The sequence below is a fragment of the Squalius cephalus genome, assembly GCF_949319135.1.
Source record: "Squalius cephalus genome assembly, chromosome: 19".
Lineage (NCBI taxonomy): Eukaryota > Metazoa > Chordata > Actinopteri > Cypriniformes > Leuciscidae > Squalius > Squalius cephalus.
The window spans coordinates 32,035,379-32,050,130 of NC_137140.1; the positions used below are offsets into that span (position 1 = coordinate 32,035,379).

The 14,752-nt window shown below is 37.3% G+C and overlaps 2 long non-coding RNA genes across 3 annotated transcripts in view; one reads left to right on the forward strand and one right to left on the reverse strand.

The window, feature by feature from the left end:
- LOC307147229 overlaps positions 1-2,531 on the reverse strand; it is an 84,392-nt gene extending 81,861 nt beyond the window's left edge. For both annotated transcript variants that reach the window (XR_013819243.1, XR_013819244.1), the window contains exons 1-2: positions 2,512-2,531; positions 1,986-2,114 (exon numbers count right to left, since the gene is read on the reverse strand). This is a non-coding gene — a long non-coding RNA (uncharacterized lncRNA). The remainder of the gene's footprint in view (positions 1-1,985; positions 2,115-2,511) is intronic.
- LOC307147227 overlaps positions 2,053-14,752 on the forward strand; it is a 33,488-nt gene continuing 20,788 nt past the window's right edge. The window contains exons 1-4 of the long non-coding RNA XR_013819241.1: positions 2,053-2,098; positions 2,231-2,301; positions 4,810-4,954; positions 11,307-11,460. This is a non-coding gene — a long non-coding RNA (uncharacterized lncRNA). The remainder of the gene's footprint in view (positions 2,099-2,230; positions 2,302-4,809; positions 4,955-11,306; positions 11,461-14,752) is intronic.

Sequence of the window (14,752 nt, forward strand, 5' to 3'; positions counted from 1 at the left end):
AATTCACCACACAAAAACTCACAGTGGTCGGCACAAAACATGTTTATCCTCACTGCAAATGAACCTATATTTAATGTAGTCTATTTTCTTTTTACCTTAGTTTTGTTCATAGTTTTCAGGGGAATGTCACTGTCTGTGCTGTCATCTGTCTGATTTCATTCATTTGCTTCTACCAAGTGCCAGATTGAAATACACCTAGAGTTTAATTGAATGCACGACCTTTGCCATCAACTCTGATAACTCTAAAACTCTTTTTATGAAACATCTAAGATCATAAGATCTTGAGAAGTTAGATGACAACTGAAATTCACTTCACCCATTCAGTCTCATGTCAAACATGATGCAATTTTTTCACAATTGTGCTAGAGTGACACCGTGTCATAACTACAGGTGACGTGACGTCGCGACACGCGATAAAAGGTATAATTTTATTTCCATGTTAATCAGAGTTTTTGTCCTAACCAGCCGCGACAACGACATATTTTTCTGTGACTTCGTGCTGGAACATCAAACACAAAGTGTGGCAATGATAATCTCAGGTACTGTTTATGTGCTTTATTTAATTTTAAAAGCATGTAATGTGACTTTGAATATCATTTAGTGCTCCAGCTTTGTAGCTGTAAAAGCAACAATGGATAATTCACTTCAGATCTTGAAATTAAACAAATGGAAACAAGAACATTCAAACTGTGAACAAACAAGTATATTATTAGACAAAGATCATTTTAGTAACTCAGTAGCCTATGTATTTGAATAATGTTTAAATGGTGTAGGCTAATATTTGTGAATTTGATTATGTAGCTACTTATCCATTTTCTTAATCAATATGTTTGGTCTGGGAACACACCATTGGCAGGGCTCAATCCGAGGGGCGGGATAAACGGCTGTCTTTCAAATTCCCTCTGGCATGCAATAGGACAGCGCTTCAACCAACCAGAGCGTTTTCCCACCAGCGGAGCTAGTTGATAGATTAAACTTTTGCCGTATCTGGTCGGCAAAACTACAAACACATCTTCCTTTTTTAAGAATGACTTAAGTGTCGTTCTTTGCTCTTTTCTCAAAGAAAAGCTAAACTCCAAGTCCTCCAGAGTCGCGGCCAAAGCCGATTCGAAAGACCGCTGTTCGCCAGCACAGCCATTCTTTGTTTTCAAGTAGCAGGGAATTCACACGGAACCGTCACAACTCTGCCGTCATTATGTTAAGCCCGCCCACCGAAAATATACACGATGTGATTGGCCTGACTAAAGTTTGTTTTCTCCAGCTCGACAGCCAACAGAGAGTTGCTAGACCACCCTGGCTGCAAAATAAAATTTGCTGCCGCTAGGGTGCGTCTAGATTTCTAGGCTACATTTTCTTGCGATTGCTGTTGAGATTACTCTCTGGTGCTGTGCACTTGCCGCGAGACTCCGCCCACACGCTGTTCTGACTGGCTGTGGGTTTTGATTGATTTTTGCGCATCTCGCAGTCGCATCTAGTGGACAGACAAATTATTTGTCGCTGGAATCTTATCGCATCGCGTCTGGTTAGGACACGGTGTAAGACTCAAACACATGCCCACAATCAATATTTTATAATTTAATCTCTGTACTTTTACGCTTGTAAACAATGATCTTACATGGATTCTTTTGACAAAATCATAATTAGCATTAGATTACCATAGATAGCTTAAAGTAAATACAACCATTCACGAGATTAAAATTTCTTCTGTTGAAAACGTACTTTTAAAACTCCAGCGAGTGTATAAAGCAATTTTGTTGTTGTTGTTGTTTCCCTGAAGAGTTAATGTTTTTGGACAAATCTTTTAAGTGAACAAATCTTTTTTGAGTGTGTGTGCGCCTATAGAGAGAATGATTAAATAAAATAATTATAATAAAAACAATAACAACAACTACGATCGTCGCCATCTACTGGCGCAACTACGTACCCTGCAGAAAGAGTCTCTCAATGAACATTATTCAAAAGATTCAAATCACTGGGATCCTCACCTCTAGTACGAGCGGAAATGGTGTGCACTCCATATATGGCACAATCCCGATCATCGTCTTTCTTTTTCGCTGAACTCATGACAACTCACGAGGCGGCATGCGCTGTTCATAAGGCAGGTTCAAACAAGTCTGTAAAATATGGCAAATACACTGAATGCTGATCAGTTCGGCATAATTTGGCGGAAAATAGTCATGAATGATGATGATATAATAAGTATACATACATACATATATATTTTGTTTAGGATTAAAAAGGCCTAAACAAAGGATTAAAAACCCTCATAAAACGACTGACACGACGGACATGATTTAACAGGTATGACGTCTATCTATAAAAACATGTTTTAATTTAGCATGTTTGATTCTTACATCTGTCACGACTATTGAAATACTACAGTAACATTTGTTTATTACAAAATTTATCAAATATCGAAGCTGAAGTGTAATACCCTGTCACTGATGTATAGTTTGTAAAAATGTATTATTTTTGGCATTATAATTATGCAGTAAAAGAGAACAAACTGACCTGTCCTGCTGCCTCTGAAGGGACTTTTCGATGACGTCACGTAGAAAGCGCGGGATTAACCCAATCCAGTCAATTTCTGGTTGATTAAACAGCCTGATATATGATTAAACAGTCTGATATCTGGTTGATATATATTATATATATATACATTTTTTTTTTTCGTCTCATTGTCTAATATCTATCGTTTTACTTTGAAATATAAAATATTTCAGAATACAATGATTTGCAAATGCTGTGAAGGATTTTCATTTGCATAATTTGACAATGCATTGAACACACATTTAACTTATGCAATTTATGTTAAAGTTTTGATTAACAATATATATGTATTAGGCATGTCAAGAGTTTATTAATTTATATTATTTTGCCAGCCTGTGTGGTCTCAGGAACATCAAAGAAAAGTTATTTCAGAGGTAGGCTAGATTTACATTTGAATTATGCATTTGCAGTGATGAATCATGCACAATAATACCAGTGACATTCATTAAGAAAGTAAATTAGTCAAGTATAATTTCATGTTGTCTATAAAAATATGGAGCTCTGCTTTCAGTGTGACGTTTTCTAAATTTCACTTCACCCTCAGTTTCTATTCCATTTCGTGTAATTGCTTTATACAATTATTTTACTTTATTTTTTGGCTTTTCCTCTTTCATTCTATCTGGTATGCCAAAATTGATTAGCTTGCACTTTTTGCTCTCCTCTCTTCTTCTTATGTGTGATAAAGTCACACCCCGAGCACTTGACCCCAGATCTCGACGTGTTGACACCTCTGTTCTATTCATGAGGTTCAATTAGATTCAAGCGCACCACAGGCCTGGCAAACAAGGGGCCGGTCGGAGGAGACGGGCCCCATATCAAACATGCTCCTCAGGCTGGAGAGTGGGTAAATGTCAGAGGGGAAAGTGTTCCCGGATAACCTGCACGCACATTCGCCGGTCTAATTAACCCAGAGCCGGAGAGCGGGGGGGGTGAGGGAAGGATATGACAAAAGAGCTGTGATGACTTACATCAGCGCTACATCTGCTACTCTACACATTTGCCTTCTAGGGACGCTGGTAATGTCATACTCAAATAGCAGTGAGAAAAAAAGACGGGTGTTCAACCAACAGGATTTTAATGCAACCATGTGTAATCATACATTTTCATTTAAAAAGGCAAATAAATTGCTGATCACTTTACAAAAATAATATAACTTTAACTAATTCTGACTTTTTGGACAAGAAAACATAGTGTTTTTGGGGACATCGCAACTCTATTGCATGTCTGTGAAATGTAGTCACATTTAGCCTAACTCATGCTTCAAAACCTAGTTATCATCTCAGTAAATTAGCCAGTGCCAGCAAAAAATGAAAAGGTTTTTGTTATCATGTGAGCTATACTGGTAAAAACATTATTATTTTTGGGGGATATTTTTGAATAAAGCCAAAGTGATTGAGAAAATGTAATCTTGACAAGCAGTTTTTGAGATTTTGGCAATTGGTCTCATTCCATCCAGTGAAATATGAGCTGTATTTGTATCTCTAGAAAATAGCAATCTGAGGTGTTTCCAAGATGGCCACCAAGTGAACTACCTTCCCTTAAAAGGAATTTTGCTTGTTGTTTTGAAAACATCCGTGCAACCTGCTATTGTAAAAACACGTTAGTGGCATCTCTAGCTAGCATCTCCCCTAAATGTGCATGAAAGTTACTCCTGGAACTTTTGAGATAATATTTTTGTTATTTCTTCCACTTTCCAGTTTCTGATAGAGGGTGAATAACCCGTCTAGAGCAACTGCATCACTCACAGATTGATAAACATCCAGTAGTTTCTTAAACGGCCACTGTATGCATTTTTCTGAAGCGCTGTGGGATTTGATGGTGCAGCACTGACACTCCGTCTTTCATTCTCTCTTTCCATCATAGCTGTGAACTCCACCTCTAGCTTGCGCGTCTAGTTTTTTATGATATTAGATTCATGATAGTTGTCAGGCCTATTTTGAGTGTGGCCTTTTTTTTCTTTGTAATATGTATAAGGTTATGTGACATCACCACTCTTGATATATTCGATTTTCTTTTGATCGTTTCAGGTGGAGGGTGTCAGGTGTTTTTTTGCCGCCCAGCACTTGACACACTTTGTGCAGGGGGCAGAAGGCTCGGCACTCGCTCTCCTTTTGCTCTTGTCCATCGGAAAAAAAGAGGAGGGGGCAAATTAAACTGTCAAAAATGGAATTGTTCTGTCATCAGCATACCACCACTCTCACTCGTGTTGCAACATCAAGCATGTTTCTAATTCTGCATCTTCTGCACTTGAAATTTCAGAGGGAGACGAGCAATGGATATTTGATGGACTGTAGGTGATGGCATTCTCTGGAAAAGAGTCAGATGTGACGATCCATGAATGACAGCCGGGATTAGTTTGAGGAGGAACGGACTTGTCGCTGCAGGTCATGACCCTTTGCACCAGGTTAACCCACTGATCCTTCTCCAGATAGAGAAACAAGCCTTCCTGTGGGAAGAATCAGGTTTAGTTAATCATTTAAAGATCATTAACGCATGCATGAATGAAGAGTAAAAAATATTTACCAGACCTTTGTGCTGAATATGAAATATAGATCTGTTAATCAAAGAATAACCACATAAAATGTCTCTATAGTGGTCCTAATACTCAGGTCATTTCAAACAAATATAATCTTGTATAAAAAATAAATAAAAACATTGTTAGACCACATTTTAAAAAAGAAAAGAAATAAGGTATCTAAAAAAAAGGTGTGTATATATATATATATATATATATATATATATATATATATATATATATATACACACACACTATAAATGTGCTGTATTTCAATATGTATACTAAATATGCGCTGTATTGCAATATATATATATACTGGAAAAACAAGAATTTTTTTTTTCTCTTTTTCTCTTCTTTTTTTCTGAAGAGTAATGAGATTTTGGGGCAGTATGTGCTTAATTAATGTGCAAATAATCTTAATGGTCTTTTCGTGTGATTCGCCCGATCTTTACTCTAATGAAACACATAATGATCCAAGCTCAAACACCGCAATCCGTAGTCTAATAAAGACACGTCCATCTATTGTTCCCCAGCAGTCGACCTGGACAGGGAACATGTCCTCTCAGGACTTCCTGTCCCTACGCTAACAGACAGCGTTAATGACACCTGATTTGTGGGGCGCATAAAGAACGTCGTGAATAGGGGAGGATGCCAGGCATGTTGCTTTAAGTCTTGCCCGTGTCAGCAGCACAATTGCCTTACAAATCCCACCGTGAAGACCTCCGTATTACACACTCGGTACGGCCCACCCCACCGGCTCACACCTTGATTACTCTTAAGGGAAGGTAATCTCTAACATGCACAAATACCAGCAGTCGAACCCAAAGCTAAGACCCACGTGCACTTACACAGTCATAGTTGATGGGAAATTACTGTAATTCCCCCCTGAGTTTTGGGTGCAAAGGCAGTTCCCCCTCCTTTCCTAAAGCTGCTCTCCAAATCCATGTTTAGTGGCTGCTGCAGATAAGCGCTAAGCGCCGGCTGCCATTATAATTGACGCGTATCCCTCTTTAGTTGAAGGATATCAGAGAAAGGCATTATCCAGCTCTATTAGAGTTTTGTTTTAGTGGAAACTGTTATCCTGCTTCACCGCAGTAAACAGCATGCATCACCCTGGGAAAGAAAACTTTAAATGTGTTTTTGTTGTTTATTTAATGCTTGATTTGTTTGTTTCGCTCTTTGATTAACATTTATTCTTGTACTAGTTAGTTTAAGTGTTGTGCTAAGAGTTGAAATTGTTTTATATATTTAGTACACATTAATCCACATCAGAATAACCAGATGTCAGTCAGCTGTGGTGAGATGCCTTGCTACGGCCTACATAGAGACAGCATCCGAATTTAAAAGGGACTGATTTGGAACGGCCTACAAAGCCAGCATCAAGTGTACCAGAGACTCGACTTACAATTGATTCCAGTAGAATTTGATATTAGCATAGCTAAGCTAATGCTGTGATACTTTAATTAATAAAACATTACACAGACATCAGACAGTATTTAACTATTTAAAACCAGCAGTGTTGTTAGTTGTTGTAAACTAAAACTGTTTTACCTTTTGTTAATTGAAATAAAGCTGAAATAAAATAAAATATAAATATTAGATGGAAAACTTAAACTTAGAGCTGAATTTAGAAATGAAATAGAATAAGTTTAAGTTGAAATACTAAAATCATTACTAAACTAAACTAATACAGAAATAAAATAAGGCTAAGTAAAAATATAATAAAAATGAATAAAAATATTTAAAAAAATATATTCAAATTACTTTTAAACTAAAATTGAATGAAAACTGGAAATAAAAAATACAATCTAATTCAAAATATTAATAAAGTATATAAATAATAATAATATATAATAATATGTGTGTGTGTGGGGGGGGGGGGGCATGTTTTTATATTTATGTACATTGTTGGTTCTTTGTGTGTACGCATGTTGAAACACAAGCAACAAAAAATGTCCCCCCATGTCGATAATAAAGTAATCAATACAAATTCAATATTTAGAATCTTAGAATCTTTTCATAATCTTAATACAAAGCAAAATGTTGCTTCCTATAACGCTTCCCACCCTCATTGAACACCTGGAAATATTGGGGAATTTTAAAAAAGGGATTTCCAATCCTGGAAAAACTTAATCATGTAAATGTCCATTGTAATGTGACTAAAATATTTAATAGTTACAGAAAAAAAGAAAAAAGATTATACTTTTCTAGATTTCTACTATGTTTTTTTTTTTTTTTTTCTGGTCTATAAAATGATTGCCAAAAATCATCCTTAAGTATTTGACAAAATATGTGGGAACTTTTTGCAATAGCCTTCATGTGCCTTAAAAATGCTGTGTAGGTGGGCAGTTTGCTAGGTTTTACAATTGAGCTATCAGTGTGATGACAGTCATGTGGGGTGGGGTGGGGTGGGGGGGAAGAGTCCAGAACAAACTCAGAATTAAAATGCTTCTTGACAGTCAGAAAAATGGTGTTTCTTTAAGGCCTCTGCATTGCATCATGGGTCAGGCCCACACTGCAGGCAATATCGTCCCTGAGAGTGGCTGCATTTCAGGCTTCCCTCTGGATGATTGTGGTCCTGTAAAATCCATGCAGGTCTCAAGCGGCCGGGGAAAAAGAGAGAGAGAGAGAGAGGAGTATGATGGCGGTTTATTCGGCATACGGGTAAATGAAATCTCCAGCACGCATAGGTGAGCTCCCGCAAGACTGCGCTTGAAATTCATAGACACTGTGCATATGAGAACTCTGAAACAGAGAGGAGAGCCGGGTCGCCCGAGTCAAGAGGGTTTGGAGCCGCGGAGAGCGCTTTATTAAAGATGAATCAAAGACAAATAAAATGAATGTCAGCACACATGTTCAATTACAGGCGTTTGCCATGGTGCATTGGAGTCGAGCGGGTGCTAATCACACTAATCGATATGTAAATGTAAAGTACAACAACCGGCACAGCCTCCTGTGACCATACGCCTATCTTTAAGCTACTTTTAACTCATTAAACGCAGGTTTCTCCTGCATACTGGAATACAAGTTGTGACATTTATTTGAACTCCCCAGAATAGAAAGACACGAGGAGAGGAGAATAAATAAAAGTGACATTTTCATCTGTCTTGCAATATACTGAAGTTTTAATGAATCAGGAGGGTTTGTAGGTTTTGCAGGGAGGCAGAAGGACTTTGGGAACTCGCATTGATATTATGGGATGTCGTCTCCTGACTGACGTGTCTTCACGTCTCAAGAGTGAGAGATCAACCTTATAGGCAGTTATTCTTTATTTATTTAATATTTTACATTAAGATAAATATGGCTGATGCATATACTGAGTGCGTTTAATTGTCTGATGACGTGGAATATTTAATTCAATTTTTTATGCAAATTATTTTGCACATTTATTTTTTGGGGTCTATATCTAACTACTACACATTTTACACACAAGTTGTTGTTTTCTTAAAAACCCACTAAATTGTTCCCTTGTTCCGTGGCACGGGATCTCGTCACGCCTCTAAAAATAGTTCTTTCCGACATCTGTCGAAATGTAATTTTGAGTGTCCAATGAAATCATCATGACTTGACCAAGGTAGTTATTGCAGACAAACTGATCCAGGACAAACCAGCTTGAGAGAAATTTGTGAACAACAAACTACAGATTCGGAACACAATTTCTCTCTCTGGTGGGAAATTAAATTGTACCTCCTTGTTCCCTCTTGTATTATTTCTCTCTTTTCTCACCCTTCATACCTCTCTTTCAGAAGGAGGCAATGTATCTTAAGTACTTTGTTCACAAGCACGACTTATTCCGAAGAATTAAGTGCCGTGATCTCAAGCTCTGTGGATCTGTGGTGCTCTGGGACATGTACCCCCCCCCCCAAAAAAAATTTCACAATCCAGCCCGCTGACCTGCGCTTTCCCTCAGCGTCCCCTTAACATGACAAGCGTCTTACTGTGAGCTTTGGTAAATCATGCAAACAAGAGCGGAGAGGGACACGGGCCTCCCTTCTGCCTTCCGAAAATTGATTTACAAACCGCAAAGGTCCCAAAAATGAACCTGCGGTACGTCAGTGAAAACATGAGAAGATGCCTTATGAATGAGGAGTCACATTGGGCGTTTGAATCTTCATGACCAAACTAACGAGCATTCTGATTCATAGGTATGATCATGTTCAGTAGAATTTAAAGACCCCCTGTGGTTTTATGTTGTTTATATGTCTATGTGGTGTTTTTAATATGCTTTAAGGCAATCCACGTGCAAATTTGTAAGTCAACACCATTGCTTAGTATTTTCTGCTTAAAACTACAGTGAACCAAAGACAATCTCAAAAACATGGTTTCAAACCTCCCGTTTCCTACCGTCGCAAACTTTCTATAATGTTCAAAGTGTTTCTAAGGATGCCTGTTTAGAAGTCAGCTGTCTGAACATGGTTTGTGTAACATTAGCAACCAATTGTTAGCTGTTTGATAATGTAGTCAAGCCAATGGCAATTCATATCAATTACCGCTATGTGTCCGGCGTTGTAGAGATCAATACATAAAACGCATTATCATTCTGATACATCGACTTGTACCCTCACTCTTCTTCTTCTTCTTCTTCTGAATCAGTTTCTGGTTCACACATATAATGTTGAATTAAACCAATATTTCCACTTGACAGTGTGTAGCGTTTACTACAGTAAAGTTGACCGAGTGGGTCCGAGCTGATATACGTATACTAAATGAAGCATGTAGAGTAATGCAATGGAAAAGTAATTTTTTTTTACAGAAACTAAATTAAAGTTTCCATTCAGTCAAAAAAAAAAAAAAAAAAACCTGAAAATAAAGTTTGGGGAATTGAACTCGGCATCCAGGTTTTCAACTAATTTTACATATTGTTGATTTAGCATCCTTTTTGGTTAATCTTTACCTGTTATTCTTTATCTACTTTGTGTGCATGAAATAGACGTTGGCAGTCAAAACACGTCATCATAGAAGCGCTAATTAAACATCTTTTCAGTCTTTGAAACATTGCTTTGGCCCTTCAAAACTGTTTCTGCTTAAAATCGAAGTTTTGATGCATCACTAATTGTAAGTGCATTACTGTACACTGTACTTTATTTTACAGGCATGTCCTGGCAATAGAGCTTAACATATTTTTCTTTAAGTAGTCTTTTGAATTCACGCTAAATAGCACAAAAAGAGCAGAGAGTTTGAAGGAAAGAAACTCGACATCCCAGCTCTGTGATGCTAACAAAGGCTCACATCATTGATATGCTTGAACATATTTTACATTGGTAAAACACATTTGATATGCGCCGCTCCTATTTTAGTCACATTTTAAGGCGTCTTTTGTGCGTTTCTTCCTTACAAGCCCGCCAGAGCGCCTCTCTCCACCAACAAAAGCAGTTAAAATCAGTGATTGCTTTCAGAAACTTTAATTACAACTGGAAAATGGCATTCTTCCATATAATAGATTCCGATTGTTTCAGCATTATCTACCGTGCAAATAAAATCTACTGTATTCCACAATATTCCCAGGATTAATCACTCTCTAAATTCTAATATGCTCTTGAAATGGCGAATAAAAAGCTGGCGCTGTTGTTGATGTGATGGAAGCTGTGCGCTTTCTCTTTCTTTCGCTCCCGTCTCTCTCTCACACGCGCACACTTTGAGCTATTATTATGCATATCCAGGTAGAAAGTTAATTAACCCAAAGCTTAAGCTAATTATGATAGCAGAATGCTATCAACCAAACACTTTCAGTCAGACAGCTGTCCAGAATTTCATTTGCTAATCATTTGTCTTTTGGCGGAGCATATGGTAGGTTTTCATGCTATCAGAGGCACAACAAGCAGCTGAGAATCATTAACTAAAAACAATGTGCATAAAATCAGGGGTAGCTTTAGCCAGACAAAAAGCTGAATCCTTAGCCTATAAAAAAATAATCATTGTTTGTCAGCCCTTGCCACTTAGAAATTTAAGCTGATAGCACCGTGTATGTGTGACTGGAATCCTGATACGCCAATGAATTGTTTATATTTATATGCAAATGAGGGGGCATGTTTATTGTTTATGCGTGCTATGTTAATGAGACACGGTCCTATGCTGGAATATTTAAGCCTGGTTGTATCAAAACACATTTTTCTATTAATCAATTAATTTTTTTTTTTTTTTTTTTGTGTGGAACATTTTCATATTTGATGGTTGTAAGGTCATGTTTGTTTTAAAAGAAACACTTGAAAGTCTAATTAGTTTTTCACATGTGTTACAGGAGATGACACAGATGGACCGAATTAATTTGGTTCCCTCCATTTCCCGGAGACGGGAAAGCACAAACAGACGCACACGGGGAACAACACAACATCGTGGCTGTCCTCCTGCAACCGCACGCTTGCGTTTTCTGTCCTGAGGATAAATGATGCAAGGTCATGTTTGCCTTTAATCTTGTCAGTTTATGTGTGATGACATCTACTATGGCATGTGCGCTGATGAAGAATGCAGATGAGATCTGAATACAGATCCCTTGCATAAGTGTATATATCCATACAGTTATGCCAATTAGCAAAATACTGCAAACAAGTTTGGTTTGTACCAACTTGCCACATTATCATAGGATTTAATTAACATGCAGTCCCAGTTGTGTGTTTATTGGCTATTTGGATTCAAACCTGGCTTGTCCAAGCAGGTTTTAGAGGTATTATAAGTGCTTTGCTATATCCTCATCATGACTAAAACGGGATTTTGATGCACGTATACATTGCTATTTCATGCTGATTTCAATCAAGAACTCTTATTATTTTACTTATAATCTCCTGTATTATCTGTATTTAAAGGGATAGTTCACCCAGAAAATAAGGTTCTGTCATCGTTTTCATGTTTTTCACTGTATTTCTTCTGTAAAGCCTAAAAGTCATCTATCTAGTGCTTTTTACAATACCGATTGTTTCAAAGCAGCTTTACAGTGATAATAGGAAATTAATGCAACAAAGTTTTGACTGTACAGAACCTATAGAAGAAAGTCGTTGTCTAGCTTAAGTTTTTAATTATTAATTTCCATTGTAAAAATCATTAGTGATTAACTTAGTGGCCGCTTACATAAGACCGTTTTCAACTGAAGACAGAAAACTTTTAAGGCATTCTGACTGTTCATTTACACGACAACAGCGTTTTGGTGGCCTGAGAACATAAACTTTAAAGTAGGTTTCAAAGTGGACGTTTTTGAAAACATGTGCCTATAGACTAATAATTTTTTTTTTTGTACAGTGAAAGTCACTGTTCTTTAAAGTTGTTTGTACCCCAATGTTCTCCAAAATGTCTTCTTTTGTGTTATGAAGAAAGGAGGTCTTTCAGGTGTGGAACGACATGAGGGTGAGTAAATGATGACAGAATTGTCATTTTTGGGTGAACTATCCCTTTAAGGGGCGTGTCACATAATCTGATGACGGCACTTTGATATCAGGGAAATCAGATATTTCTGTCAAATGTTGTTCATGTATGTATTTAGCAAAGTAGAACATGTTGGTGGTTGTAGGAACGTAGTAAAAATAGTAGTCTAGATAGAATTAACAGAAGGCCACATAATGGACATAAAGGACATTTACGTATTCGTAGATGTTATAAATAAACAAACATACATAATTGAACCCCTGTGTGATCCACCGTACCCTCATAATTCCATCCAAACAGAAAAGGAACACTGGAAATAAGTGGCGTTATCTGGGAGTGAGTCTGAGTGATTGATATCAGGATCTCTCCCCAATACTCCTGAAATCAAACGACTCGGGCGCTCCTCTAGCATGTGACACGGAGCTCTAAAAACATCTCTGCCTCGGACCTCACCGGCTAAATTGCCTCTGCTGGCGCCTTCACTCGCCAGCATTGGATGACAGATAAATTGATCGAAATATTGGAAAATAATATCCTGCCCAAACTCGTTGAACCTTGATTTCCAGTCTTTTGAATTTTTCATACGGGAACAAAATGAAAAACGGTTCTGATGTGTTTTTCCTTCCTCCCTTTCCTACACAATTATGTAGTGCTCATTTGCAATAAGGTCGGCCCATACATCAAACGCTGTGTGCGCTGTAAACAGAATGTGGCCCTTTTTTTTCCAATGGTCCCAAATCATTGTAAGCACAGGAAGTCAAGTAGGGAGTCTATTGGCCTGGAAATAATGTTGCCGAACTTCAATAAATCTATAAATCTGACACTGCCCTTCAGGGCCTCATTAGATGCAGAAATCTTTATTACAGTTAGTGTTGCTGGTATCAGTTAAAAGAAATCGTCTTTTGAAGCTTGTCAGAGAGATTGAATTAGAAGGATATGTCAGATGAAGAAGGCGGAATAATTTGATGATCCTCTTTAAGCTGATGAAGAGTCAGACCTTGCAAGTTTCCAGGCTGTGTGTGAAATTTGACTCAATTGATTTAAATTGATAGATTTCATTGGATGATGCTATGGCTTTTTTTTTTTTTTTTTTTTTTTTTTTTCTTCAATATTTGTGGTGAATCTGAATGTTTAGGTAGCAAGAAATTGCCTGACTCACTTTTTGTTTATGTGCTCTTTAATTTGAGCTTGACTAATTATGTCTGAAATATCTACCAATTGCATTTTTTTTTTTTTTCTGATGAAGCTGAACAAGCTTGTTGGTTTAACTAGTTACAAGCCAGCATACAAACATAACGCCTCTATTCCAAAGCACAGCCTTGTCGTCTACAGCCTACATAGGCAACTGTCTTCTTAGGCAAAAAAAAAAAAAAAAAAAGTGACCGATTATGAGCAACTAGGGAAACTCAAATCACAATTGATTTCAATAGTTGACTGTTAGCTCTTCTTTTGCCGCAATACTCTCACACAAATATTGAGTAAAACAGTCAGTTTATTAAGCTGAACTTTTTTTTATTTTTTTGATAGTTTATATATAACATTTGTTGTATATGAAAATTAGTTATGTTAATATATCATTATAAATTATATATTTTTTCACTCCATTTTACATTTACATTTATGCATTTGGTAGACGCTTTTATCCAAAGTGACTTACGTTGCATTTCAAGGTACACATTTACATTCTTATCAGTTCTTTTGGATTTTTTACTGAGCTCATTGCAGTGCATTGTGGGAGTCCTTTTCTGTGATGGATACATGTAATGTTAAGAATCTGACAAAAAAAAAAAAAAAAAGTAACTGATGCCTTAAAATGTTGCCTATGTAGTCGGCTCACTATGTTTTGAAACAGAGCCTCAGTGTGTCTCTCTCTCTCTCTCTCTCTCTCTCTCTCTCTCTTCTCTCTCTCTCTCTCTCTCTCTCTCTCTCTCTCTCTCTCTCTCCATCTGTGAATTGAAGTTTCAGTGACGGATGTTTGTGGCAGGAAAGACCTCTGTCACAGGAAAATGAGGTGATCTATCATTTTAAGATATGGTCTTCATATACTGTTTACTCGGAGATATCACTTGCCTCCAGCCAATTTTGACCGGGGACATTTTGTGATATAGCGGTGATTTGTATGGTATCACAGCAACAATAAAAGCAACCCCTGAACTGAAAACAACAACACACAGACTAATACACCCTTTAGTTTCTGATCTCCCGCCGTGTTCTTACAATTTTTTGGTCTTGCGATATCCTGCTTGTATGTTGAAACAAATCGCATCCTGGCTATGTTTTTTCTCTTGCTTCTAGGTGTATTTCCAACAGATCCAAACTGATTTCCCTCAT